We start from the raw sequence: 11,363 nt of genomic DNA on the forward strand, positions 1-11,363 counted from the left end.
AATAACCGACACACAAGGACGTTACGTGCACAGCGTGCACGCAGGAGACGTGACCCCCCACTCTCCTGCTCGGGGGTTGGAGAGCAGAGGACGACAGGAAGCCTCAAAACACCCACAGACCTGCTCACTTCACTGAGATTTGGGGGGAATTAACCAGACGAGCACGGAGACTGAAAATGACTCTTCAAAAAGCTCGTTTGAGTGTTTTCTGCGGAGGAAAATTAGCCAGGATAATTTTACAGCCACTGGTTCCAGACATTTGCCCAATAATGTGCGTTTCATTTGTACCAAGCTATTATAGATACTTTCCTCTCTGAAAGTGAGACCCCGGAACAAAATAATGACTCTTGAACGCACCATCATTCCACCTCCGTTGTTGCTGCCGTCTTTTTCCTGAAAAGAAATCTGAATTATTGTTTCATCAGGAAAATACCAGTAGATATACAGTAGAATGATGGCTGTTGTGGCATTATGGAAGCAAATAAACTTCTTTTTCATATTTTTAATATTTATTTCGGAGTGGATGATAATAACACGGTGGCTTTTTTATTTGTCTATTTCTAATATGGTGAAGTGCTCATTACACAGCCATATCTATTTACAGTTGTGGGTGAAATATTCATCTCTGCTGCTGTTCCAATAAAGCCCCTCAGTCCCAGTTTGGCAGAAATGGTCTGAACTGGTTTGAACCTGCTGCACGCTTACACACACGCCTGCCTTTTTCTATCTCTGTGGGGACTTTCATAAGCATAAGAAATTCCCCAGCCCTTTAATCGAACCCTAAACATTCCGACTAACCCCTAATCTAATCCCAATCCCAACCGCAATATTAAACCTGTTTTAACCTTCACACGGTTGAAAAATGTCCTCACTTTGCTAGTAAAACAAGTATTTTGGTATCTTAAAATTCTAACTCTAATCTTAGAAGACTCAGCTCAACCTTGAAACAGCCTTCGTATTTGTGACCTTTGCCAGCTAAATGCATATTTTAATAGTTTTGAGCACAAGAACAAACAGGCACAAACTCATTTATTTAAAAAAGTAAAGTATTGAAATAAATAATGTGACTATATCCACATCGACCTCTTCACCAGACCTAGACCGAAACAGGTAAGAGGCTGGTGGCCCTCGTGATTTACAGGTTGTTGGTTCAATCCCAGGCCCTGCAGTGTGTGTATGTTGAAGGGTGCTTGAGGAAAATACTGAACCCAAAATAGCCCCTGAAGCTGCGTCCCCAGTGTGTTCACGAGCACGTGGCAGCCAGAGAGCTGTGTGTGTGTGTGTGTGTGTGTGTGTGTTTGAAGAGAGAACGTAGGAGGAGATCTGCATTTGGAGTTTCGGCACAGGACGATCACGGAAGAACGACCGATCCTCGATCCGATCAGATACTTTGTTTTCCATTAAAATCGTGCAAATGCCGGTCCGGCCGCTAATGTGTTCTGCTTCTGCCGTAATAACCTCGTTGCTTTCGCGTCTCATTTCCAGACAGCAAAACAAGGGCCCTAATAAGGTCACGATGAACCAGAGACACTCTGGCGTCGCTGCTGTCAGAGAGCAATTAGCCACTAAAGGCACATCGGGCCAGCGTCCGTTTCTCCTGCTGCCACGATCACCGACTGTCCCCCCCAAAAATATCCAAGAATGCCAGAAAAGAGCTTGGCTGTTCCATCAGTGGAGCAGAAAGCTGCTTTTACTTCTACATCTTTCCAAATGTATTAAAGAAAAGAAAATCATTAAAATCATCGACGCGACGCACTCGGCGAAGTTCCAATTAAACTACAATGATTCATTGGAGTAAACAAAGCGCGGCCGTTCGATGCAATCAGGGGTAATTGGAGGGAATTGTTCAGGCGGGGGGGGGGCAGGGGGGGTCGTGGCGTTGCTACGCAAACAAGTAGGTTTAGGATTTATGCTAATTTCTGTTACAGAAATCCAACCTGGGATAGATTAATGTCAAGAGGGGATTAATTTTAGAAGGGTGCTAGCTCGGATTCCCAAGCCCCAGGACCAGACGCACGAGTGATTCATTCATTCATTCATTCATTCATTCATTCATCCATCCATTCATCAAAGCTCTGCTTTTAAGTCCTTTTTCCTCAATGCTTTTACAGCAGATGGATCGCCAGCAACACTTCCCATTTCCATAAAGCCAACGAGGATGAAAACGCTGAAGGTGTTTTTGCGGTTCACAACGATCCACAATAAACGCCGAAGAAGTGCTGATTACAGTTTAGTCCCTTTCATCAGCTTCGCCTTTTCCAACTCCGGTTCATCTTTGCGTGTCAGAGCAATGACTAATTATCCACGTGCTGCCTCTTTCCGATGTGCAGACTCAGCTACCTCCTGTGCCGGGGCGCCGTTCGCTACTTTTTCTTCCAAACAAATCATGTTCTTTGAAATGTTTTGCAGAACGAGCCTTTCGGGGCTTAACGGGTCCGTCCAGAACAATTTCGATTCTCTGCTCGAAGCTGCAGAACAGGCACAAGGAAGATGATGTCACATTCCAGGACCTTCAGCACAAGGATCATGCTAATTAAATGGAAAATGAGCCAACTTTCTGCTAGCAAGAACTTGTCACGGCACAGTGCATTAATATAAAAGCTAATCGGGATATTTCAGAGTTTTTCAGATGCCCAGTGTTGGCGACCCGATGCGTCCGCCTCATTAGGGGCGGCGCATTCACGAGCTCAGGCCGAGCTCTTGGTCCTTGAGGGAGCGTTGTGGAATTACCACCCACATTCATCATCGGGATTTTAAGACTTGTGTTCTGCTGCCCTCGTCTTCCCACTGACCTTCCCAGTCACACGATTCCAGCCTTCCCTGAGGAAGCCCCGGCTAGATTCCTAATGAATCAGCTTACCGCTGCTCCCCACAGCACCTTCACACACCTTTAGGTAAATTAGAAAGGAACTCGGAAGAGGACAGGGAATAAAAGCAGGTATTTGTGAGATGATGCCTGTCCCATCGACCTTCTTCCAAAACCCTTACTCAGCGTTGCTAGGCGGGATCTTCCCCTGCTTTCCGTTAAAGCGGCTAAATCAAGGAACCAGCACCTGGGATGGTGCAGGGTCGCAGTCAGAAGCAGTTCTATCGCCGTCGAAGGGTGATTTATGACAGAATTACCGGGGCAGATGAAGAGGGAAGAGGCGCCGAGAGGGCTAACCCAACGCGCCTGTAGGGGGCGCGCTGCGGAGAAAACAAAAGCGGCCCGATCCAACAGAACCGCTCGGGGATCCTCTGGGACACATCGCCGGCTCACCTGCCACCAGTCTCTCATGTCATTGTAATTTCATTCGCCTCGGTCCGGAGAGACCCGGGGACATTCCGACTTCCTTTAAGGTGACGGATGACCAATAAGACCACAGATAATCTCTGGCCAGCGGGCGGGAAGCGTGTGAGGCAGCGAGCTGAAGCCTCCGTGATCAGGGTGATGCTGGATGGTTGGAAGCCTGGGAATTAGATCCTGACTCATCAAAATGTCCTCATCAGGATGTCTGGATTGAGTCGGGGTGAGGCTCCATCCCTCCTCCCTTTGACTGGCTGTCTTTGCTCTTGACAGTCAAACACGAGGGCGGAAGAAAAAAGGTTCCCGGGTAGAATCGTGCGGCAGCTTTACGGCGGTTTGTTGAGGATTTCATGTCAGACACAGTATCAGCCTGCTGGAATCTCCGCCAGGAACGCCCTCATCCTCTCCCGAGGCTCTAAATTAGTATTCTGACTGGAGCCGGGGCGAGATTATAATTGTGCTACTTCAATTAAAACCACGTTGCTTTGGGAGCCACCTTCCAACATTAATGTTTCATTCCAGTAAATCCCCCACATTAATACCGGCGCCCGGTAATCCGGCGGCGGACGCTCGCCAAACAGCGTTTAGACCCCCTCAAATGTGTCACGACTTGGACGATTCAGGCTTAAGCGCTCGAGCCGAAGAGAGATGAAGTGTTTATTTAGGGCACGGGGGCTCAGCCACAGCCCCTCAAATCGTCAGCTCTCATCTCTTTATACGTCCAGATGTGAGCGGCTGCCCTGTCCTCCGGCAGCGCCCGTACCTCCGGGGCTAACGGACGGACAGATGTGGAATGGAACACAGCTCGGACGACCCAAACGCATTTTGGGCCATAAAGTGGGCAGAGGTGATTCCTGAGGAGTGGGATCGACGGTAAAGCAGGCGAGAGGGAACTTTCCAATGGATTCTGAGGGAAAGACAGCAGACAGGATGCATCCGTGCTTTATTGAACGGATCCGGGCCCTCTGGCTCCCACCAGTTGAGCTGTCAGAACTTTAACAAGCTCAGCGGTTTACAACCGTCTCCGGCCGGATATGTGCTCCATCTTTACTGATCCAACGCACCCCGACTCCTTGGGTCTAATCAGGTGCTGCTGCCACCTGTTGGCCGTGTCTCGTACTGCCCATTCCTTCTGTAACATAATTAAAACGAGGGAGGAACCTCATTAAAACGTTGATGCTGCCCTGCTGGTCACCAGTTTGACCCCAGTCAGGCCCCGGCCCAACCATCACTCCCCTGATCTGCCTGCTCTTTTTTCTCTTCGGCAGCTTTAAGTCATGTGATGTGCGAAAGGAAAAAAGGCTTTGAAAGTCCAAACCTGAAGACCGGAAGCGCCCGTGTTGACCAAAGGCCATTAAAGGTGACCCATCGCTGGTCCCTCGGGGAGCCAAACACGCTTCCAGATGTTCTTGAATACTAAAGTTTGCGTAAGAAAACCAGCTCGTGCAAGTAAAACATGATTAATCACGGCGCGTCTTTACGTCTTGTTGCCTGATGAGCCACGAGAACAGCGAGACATCCCAGTTTCAGACCGGCTCTGAAGCGATCATTAGCTAAAAGCTAACGAAAGATTCATCACGCCATCGCTCCACGTGTGGCTCTGGTTTGTTAATGTTCTGAATCTGAATCTGAATCCACCCGAGCTGCTTGGCTGCTTGATGCTAAACAACCAGGTCCGTGTGACGGCGTGCTGGTTGATCTCGGGTTTAGCTGGTTCACCTCTGCAAAGAGGCGGATTGTGAGGCACATTTTTATCCTTTGGGTTCCGACTTTAAACGCGACTTTGCTCACACACCAACACAACACACACACACACATTTGAAACAATGTCTGACCTTTAGGCTCCACCCACTGTACCCGCAAACAACGTTAATGCTGTTTTTTTAGTTCAATCTAAAGAAGCAGCTAAAACATAATATTATTATATAATATATTAAGATGTAAGTTTCCCACCTGGTTTGACATCGAAGAGCCGCAGTGAAACTCCGGTGCTGCTGCTCTCATCTCTATTCCTGGAGCGTGGATCCTTGGGATGAGCAGCCGGCCGCTAGCATGTCCTGCATGGGACAGGACGAGAGAACCTATTTTACAAGTTGTTAATAATTCTCGTGATGATTCAGTCGAATATCCTGTGTCATTGACAGAAGCTCGGCTGAATATTCTCCAAAACGAGAGTCGAATTTTCATAAGAAAAAGACACTTCCTGTCTGGACAGCTGTGCCCAGTACTGCTCCGCCTCTTCAAATAGAATGACGACTTTTCCGTTGTCGGAACCGTTCGGGAAGCGCTGCTCAAAAAGCGGCGGATTTTAAAACTTGGCTCGAGCTGCTGATCCGCTGTAAACAACCTTGAATCTGCGTCCATTCAATTGACGCCTCAGAGGAGCAAAAGTTGAGGGAATGAGCGACAGTGGGCGCAGCGGTCTGGAGCTAGCATAGCATTTATGCTAATGTCAGAGCGCCACACTGGAACCACGCGGCTGTTTCCACCAGCACATTTGCTGCCCCCCGTCATCATTGCTGTGGCGTCTTCAGAGGAAAACCCAAAACCTTTTAACCTCCATAGTGAAGAATAGCCCCTAATGGTGGGATACGACCTCTACGCCCCGGTCAAAGCGGAACCAGAACACGAGACGTTCGACTTGATGAGCTCTGGCTCTCGTTGAATCTGAAATGTCGAAGCAATTTTTCACAATGACATTAAGATTAACGGCGCCGGCGAAAAGTGAGAGGAGAAAAAAAGGCTCGAAAAAAAAGACGAGAACCGCGTGGAGCTCAGGTTAAAACACGTTATGCTCCACAAGCCGATCGCAACGACGTCGAGGAGCCGAAGACGAGCTAATAAAGCCTGAAAAACAACTGGACCGTACTCCTAATCAGAGATGTGTCCTTCTACCCTCGAGATGTGTCCTTCTACCCTCCAGATGTGTCCTTCTACCCTCCAGATGTGTCCTTCTACCCTCCAGATGTGTCCTTCTACCCTTCAGATGTGTCCATCTACCCTTCAGATGTGTCCTTCTCCCCTTCAGATGTGTCCTTCTCCCCTTCGGATATGTCCTTCTGTCCTTCAGATGTGTCCTTCTACCCTTGAGATGTGTCCTTCTCCCCTTCGGATGTGTCCTTCTACCCTCCAGATGTGTCCTTCTACCCTCGAGATGTGTCCTTCTACCCTCCAGATGTGTCCTTCTACCCTTCAGATGTGTCCATCTACCCTTCAGATGTGTCCTTCTCCCCTTCAGATGTGTCCTTCTCCCCTTCGGATATGTCCTTCTGTCCTTCGGATGTGTCCTTCTACCCTCGAGATGTGTCCTTCTACCCTCCAGATGTGTCCTTCTACCCTCCAGATGTGTCCTTCTACCCTTCAGATGTGTCCATCTACCCTTCAGATGTGTCCTTCTCCCCTTCAGATGTGTCCTTCTCCCCTTCGGATATGTCCTTCTGTCCTTCAGATGTGTCCTTCTACCCTTGAGATGTGTCCTTCTCCCCTTCGGATGTGTGCTTCTACCCTTCAGATGTGTCCTTCTCCCCTTCAGATATGTCCTTTTGTCCTTCAGATATGTCCTTATGTCCTTAGGATGTATCCTTCTGTTCTTTGGATGTGTCCTTCGCATGTGTCCTTCAGTCCTTCGGATGTGCCCTTCCCCCCTTTGGATATGTCCTTCTGTCCTTCGGATGTGTCCTTCTGTTCCTCGGATGTGTCCTTTTGTTCTTCAGATGTGTCCTTTTGTTCTTCAGATGTGTCCTTCTGTCCTTCGGATGTGCCCTTCTGTCCTTCAGATGTGCCCTACTTTTCAAATGTGTTGTCCTCACTGATCCCAAAGTTTATAAAATACACATTTCACATTTCTGCTGAAAATTTCATATTTAAAGTTTTCACCATCAGCAAAAGCAAACACATTAGCAAGAAAGTTAAATAAAACAGGTGTCTTTTAATGTTCCATAATGTTCCATAACCTCAGGAGAGCCTGACAAAGACACTGAGCTGGAAATGTTCCTAACAGAAAAACAAATGTGATAATGTGCATTCAGCAGTTTTAAACCCTCTGCCAACATTTCACAACTCTGCTGTAATGAAATATCAAACGTGATGTGATCCTTCGCAGAGGCTTTCCAGGTAGTTTGGATTTTAAACGGCTATCTTGCCAGACTGATGTCCTCTAATTTGGGCCAAAGGCTCGAGCTGATGAGCCTCCAAACCCAGAAGAATATTCAGCAGTGATCCCTGATGATGTTTTCATGTCTCTGCATAATCTACAGCAGGGAATCATAGCAGGCTCCTTCCCCGAGCTCCTCTGTGTGTCCTGCACCGTTCTCATTAGATGGCAGGACACTGGGTGTCTTCACGCCGGCGTTCGTGTCAGGCAATAACACAGATTGATAGCCCGGTCCTGGGGGCCATTTGGGACCTTGATCTACGGCGCCGCATCTGCAGGATGAAGCCATCCTCGTTTTCCTTAGCTGTCCAGAGCCGGCGGCCTCAGTGATCCAGAGGAGGTGTATTTATGAAGAGCGCGCCGGCTACTTCCGGGAAGTCTGAAAGGGATGTGGGAGGGGACAACGTCTTAACCCAAGGACACAGCCGGAAGCTAACACAGCATTAGCTGTCTGATAATTGGCTTGTCTTTGTGTCCCAGAATGCCTTTTCTGATAGCTCGGACTGTCAGGTACAGTAAAATCCCTACAGAGAGAACAGAGACGTGTGCACGTGAGGGAAAAGGAATAAACGGGATGGAATGGACACAGATATGTGAGCACGTCTCTGGTTTCTGATTAAATAATTCCCATAACATTTTCACACCCGATGAGTGATGGGTTCATATAATTAGAGGTTTATGTTCACAGCCCTAATGTGTGTTTAGGTGTGTGTGTGTGTGTGGGGGGGGTCTGCATTCACAGACTTTTGCTCCTCCATCACAGGAAGTCACTGTTGCCACAACTTTCCATAACTCAGGGCTGTCAGACTGTTCCATCAGATTAATCTCAGGGCAGCTGCGGATTAATCGGAACAATCGCAGTTCAAACACGTCCCCGATAGACGCTCATTTTCTCCTTTGGTTGTTGTGTGTTCAGGAAGATGAACATCAAAGGGCAGATAGCTACGTTTAGCCTGCCGTGGCTAAAGAACATGCGGATTGCTGAGATGGTACCAAAGGTGGCTTCTGAGAACTCCGTCCTGTAGGATCTGCAAACCAGCAGGTATCTACCAAAAGAATCAACTTCCTTTTGTTTTATGATTTGAACTTGACCATGATGAAAGACGAAGGCCTTTGTATGATCCAACATTGCTACAAATAATCAAAATGAAGGTTTTCTTTAGCCCATCAGAACCAGTGGCGCCAGCAGTGCAACAATAAATGGCTTAAATTCCACCACATCCAGCTTTCTGTTTGATCTTACCTCAGTAAGTCCAGAAGCATCTACTCAACATCCTGGTGTGACAATGACAGGAAGTGACTGGACAGGAAGTGACTGGACAGGAAGTGGCTTCTTCAAAGTAATGGTGTCATCTTCAAAAAGCTCGACTCTCTACAAAACGTGTAGTTTTAAACACGTTCAATAGTTCCAGAACTTTAATAACATATTAAAACTATATACAAATATAACATAAATAAATATATACAAAAGACATGTCAGTTATTAAGGAGATTAAATGCTCATGTTTGCCTATTTATTATTAAGGGATACGCAATCTTTGCCATTACGGCCCAAAATAACTAAGAGGTTATTAAATAAAAGACAAACACATGAACAACATGTGATCTAAATTACTCATCAGCTGTTCCCACTTTGTGATGGTCACATACAGTAGCAGCGCTAAATGTAAATGTAATAAAAAAAATAAAAATCGAGTCTCGTTTGCACACTAATGAACTTATTAAGTATCTTTGTGTTTTACCCAACACACATCTTACAGCACACGTGCTCTCAGAATATTGTCTTTAATCAATGTGTCCTGATTAAAAGTCCTCAACCTGATCCACCAAATTAATAAGCGATAAAACGACACTGCGAATAAATGTTCAAAAGATGCTTTAATGACCAACGCGGTTCTCATGCCGGGTGCAAATCCGAGGGGAAACATTAAAGTGGTGTATATGTTACACAGATGTCTTTCCAATTAACTAATTAGGGAAGATGGGAAACGATAATGATGCGTGTCTGTGTGTGTTTTAAACACCCGGGTCTCTTCATCCCTTCCTCTAATGTCGGGCTGCCACGTTCAACTTGCACGGCTGATCAGGATCAAACGGCAACTGATGTGCAAATGAGGACACGATTGCGCTTAAGTGTGAGCGAGAGAGGCCTCGCCGCTGCGCTAGCAACCCGCTAACTGATGGATTTGGGTGGAATTTTAAAGAGGAAAATGAAAGCCGCCACTTGGCTGCGTCTTCAGAGAGCTTCCTGTTCCCGCTCAGACTAGCGCGACTGCAGCAATTCATGCAGATTAATTGGGGAAACTGGACTAACGAACAGGACAGACCAGTAAAATCCAACTCTTTCTGCCTCCCAATCACACCGAAGTTTGAATCCAAACCCGAACAAGCTGGACGACCGTGACCGAGAGAGGAAGGAAGCAGGGTTTCTTTGAGGTTCCCCCAGACGTGCCCCCTCCCTCGTGTTTTCGATGCAGACGTGCAGGCGAGACTTGTGTTCTGATTCCCTTGCACGCAGCTTAGCTGCGAGGTTTCCTCACGGCTCTTCAGAGTGTGTTTAGTCCTTCTGTGGTGAGCCGAAGACAGAAACTACAGAGCAAATCAGCCTTTGATGAATGTGAGTGAGCTCAAATAGACGCTCAGCACACTCAGTCCTGTCCTCTGCTAATGACAACAGGTCCTACGTGTGCAAACAGCTGAAGACGGCACATCTGGATGTCTTAATGATGTCCAAGAACCATTCCTGGTTTCTTCTACTGACGTTTCTTCTGACGAAAGCTCATTAAAAACAGCAATTAATGATGCATTCGATGTCGATCACACTTTTTTTTTATTCCCGTTTACATAACAGTTTTTTTTACAAGAGATAATCAGTAAGAAGTATCAGCAAAGTTCAAAGGTCTCAAGGGTTTTCTCAGGAATAAATAAGAACACAAACTGGACACTATCCACCACAGAAAAGTCTGACCGCTTACAAACATTGATTTTATCCATCTAACCATTAAAGTTGAGGTCCACAACGTGGCACCGCTCCGTCTGACAGTGACCTTTCAAACCCAGATAAAACCGTGTCACATCTGGCGTAATCGCCCGAAATCTTCCTCCTAAATGATCAAGACAAACTAGTTGCAGAATCAGCAAAACTGGTTCCACGTTCCTCTGCCTCCCATTAGCATTTATATAGCACATATCCACCACAGCCGCCTGCCTGACTGCGCTGTCCTTTCATACGTGATGTATGTGGAGCCGCGAGAGTGCGTATTTAGTCAATATATTATGCATGTCCTAGAGTGCCGAGGAACAACACAGTCAGACTGTATTAGACACACCGGAGGTTGTAGAGAGAGGCTGGGAATACTGGGAAGCAGAGACTGGATCAGCAGAACTGACTCATCTGAAACGCTTACAGTCTGTTTTTGTTTATTCGGGCCTTTTCAGAAAACTATATGAAATGAATCTGCACTGAGATCTGTCTGCTTACGGGGGTGGGATGCAAATGTGGCCTGGAAGTGGGTCGGAAAACCTACAGAGATTTCCAGTGAGGATGACTTGAACCCGTGTAGCCAATCAAACAGATTGCACCCACATTTAGCACAAGACAACGACAGCTGTAGAGTAATCCACCGAACAATGGGACTGGATTATTTAAGTGAGACAAGAATCAGATTCTATGGTAGCTGAGAGGGTCCAAGTCCGTTTTTTTAAAATCCCATTTAATGCTATTGTGCTGGAAAGGTGGAAATACTAGCATGGAATCCTCAGAGATGCTAATTATCTGGTTCTATCCAGCAGATGAAATAAATGAATGAAAAACAGACTTTGATGTACCGGGGTAACTAAATGGTAAGTTGAAATCTTCAGACAGAATTAACTGCACGGTGGAGCATCACAAGCCTTTTTCCAGACCATAATTCTGGGTGCTGG

At 46.8% G+C, this 11,363-nt stretch overlaps 1 long non-coding RNA gene across 1 annotated transcript; it reads right to left on the reverse strand.

The window, feature by feature from the left end:
* Positions 1 to 305: 305 nt before the first annotated feature.
* Positions 306 to 8,741, reverse strand: LOC115247585 (uncharacterized). Its single transcript, XR_003886633.1, has 3 exons — positions 8,683 to 8,741; positions 5,240 to 5,343; positions 306 to 393 (listed from the first exon to the last, which is right to left on the reverse strand). It is a non-coding gene; the product is annotated as an uncharacterized lncRNA (long non-coding RNA).
* Between the last annotated feature and the right edge of the window lie 2,622 nt (positions 8,742 to 11,363).

Source organism: Takifugu rubripes, chromosome 21 (assembly GCF_901000725.2).
Source record: "Takifugu rubripes chromosome 21, fTakRub1.2, whole genome shotgun sequence".
Taxonomy (NCBI): Eukaryota; Metazoa; Chordata; class Actinopteri; order Tetraodontiformes; family Tetraodontidae; genus Takifugu; species Takifugu rubripes.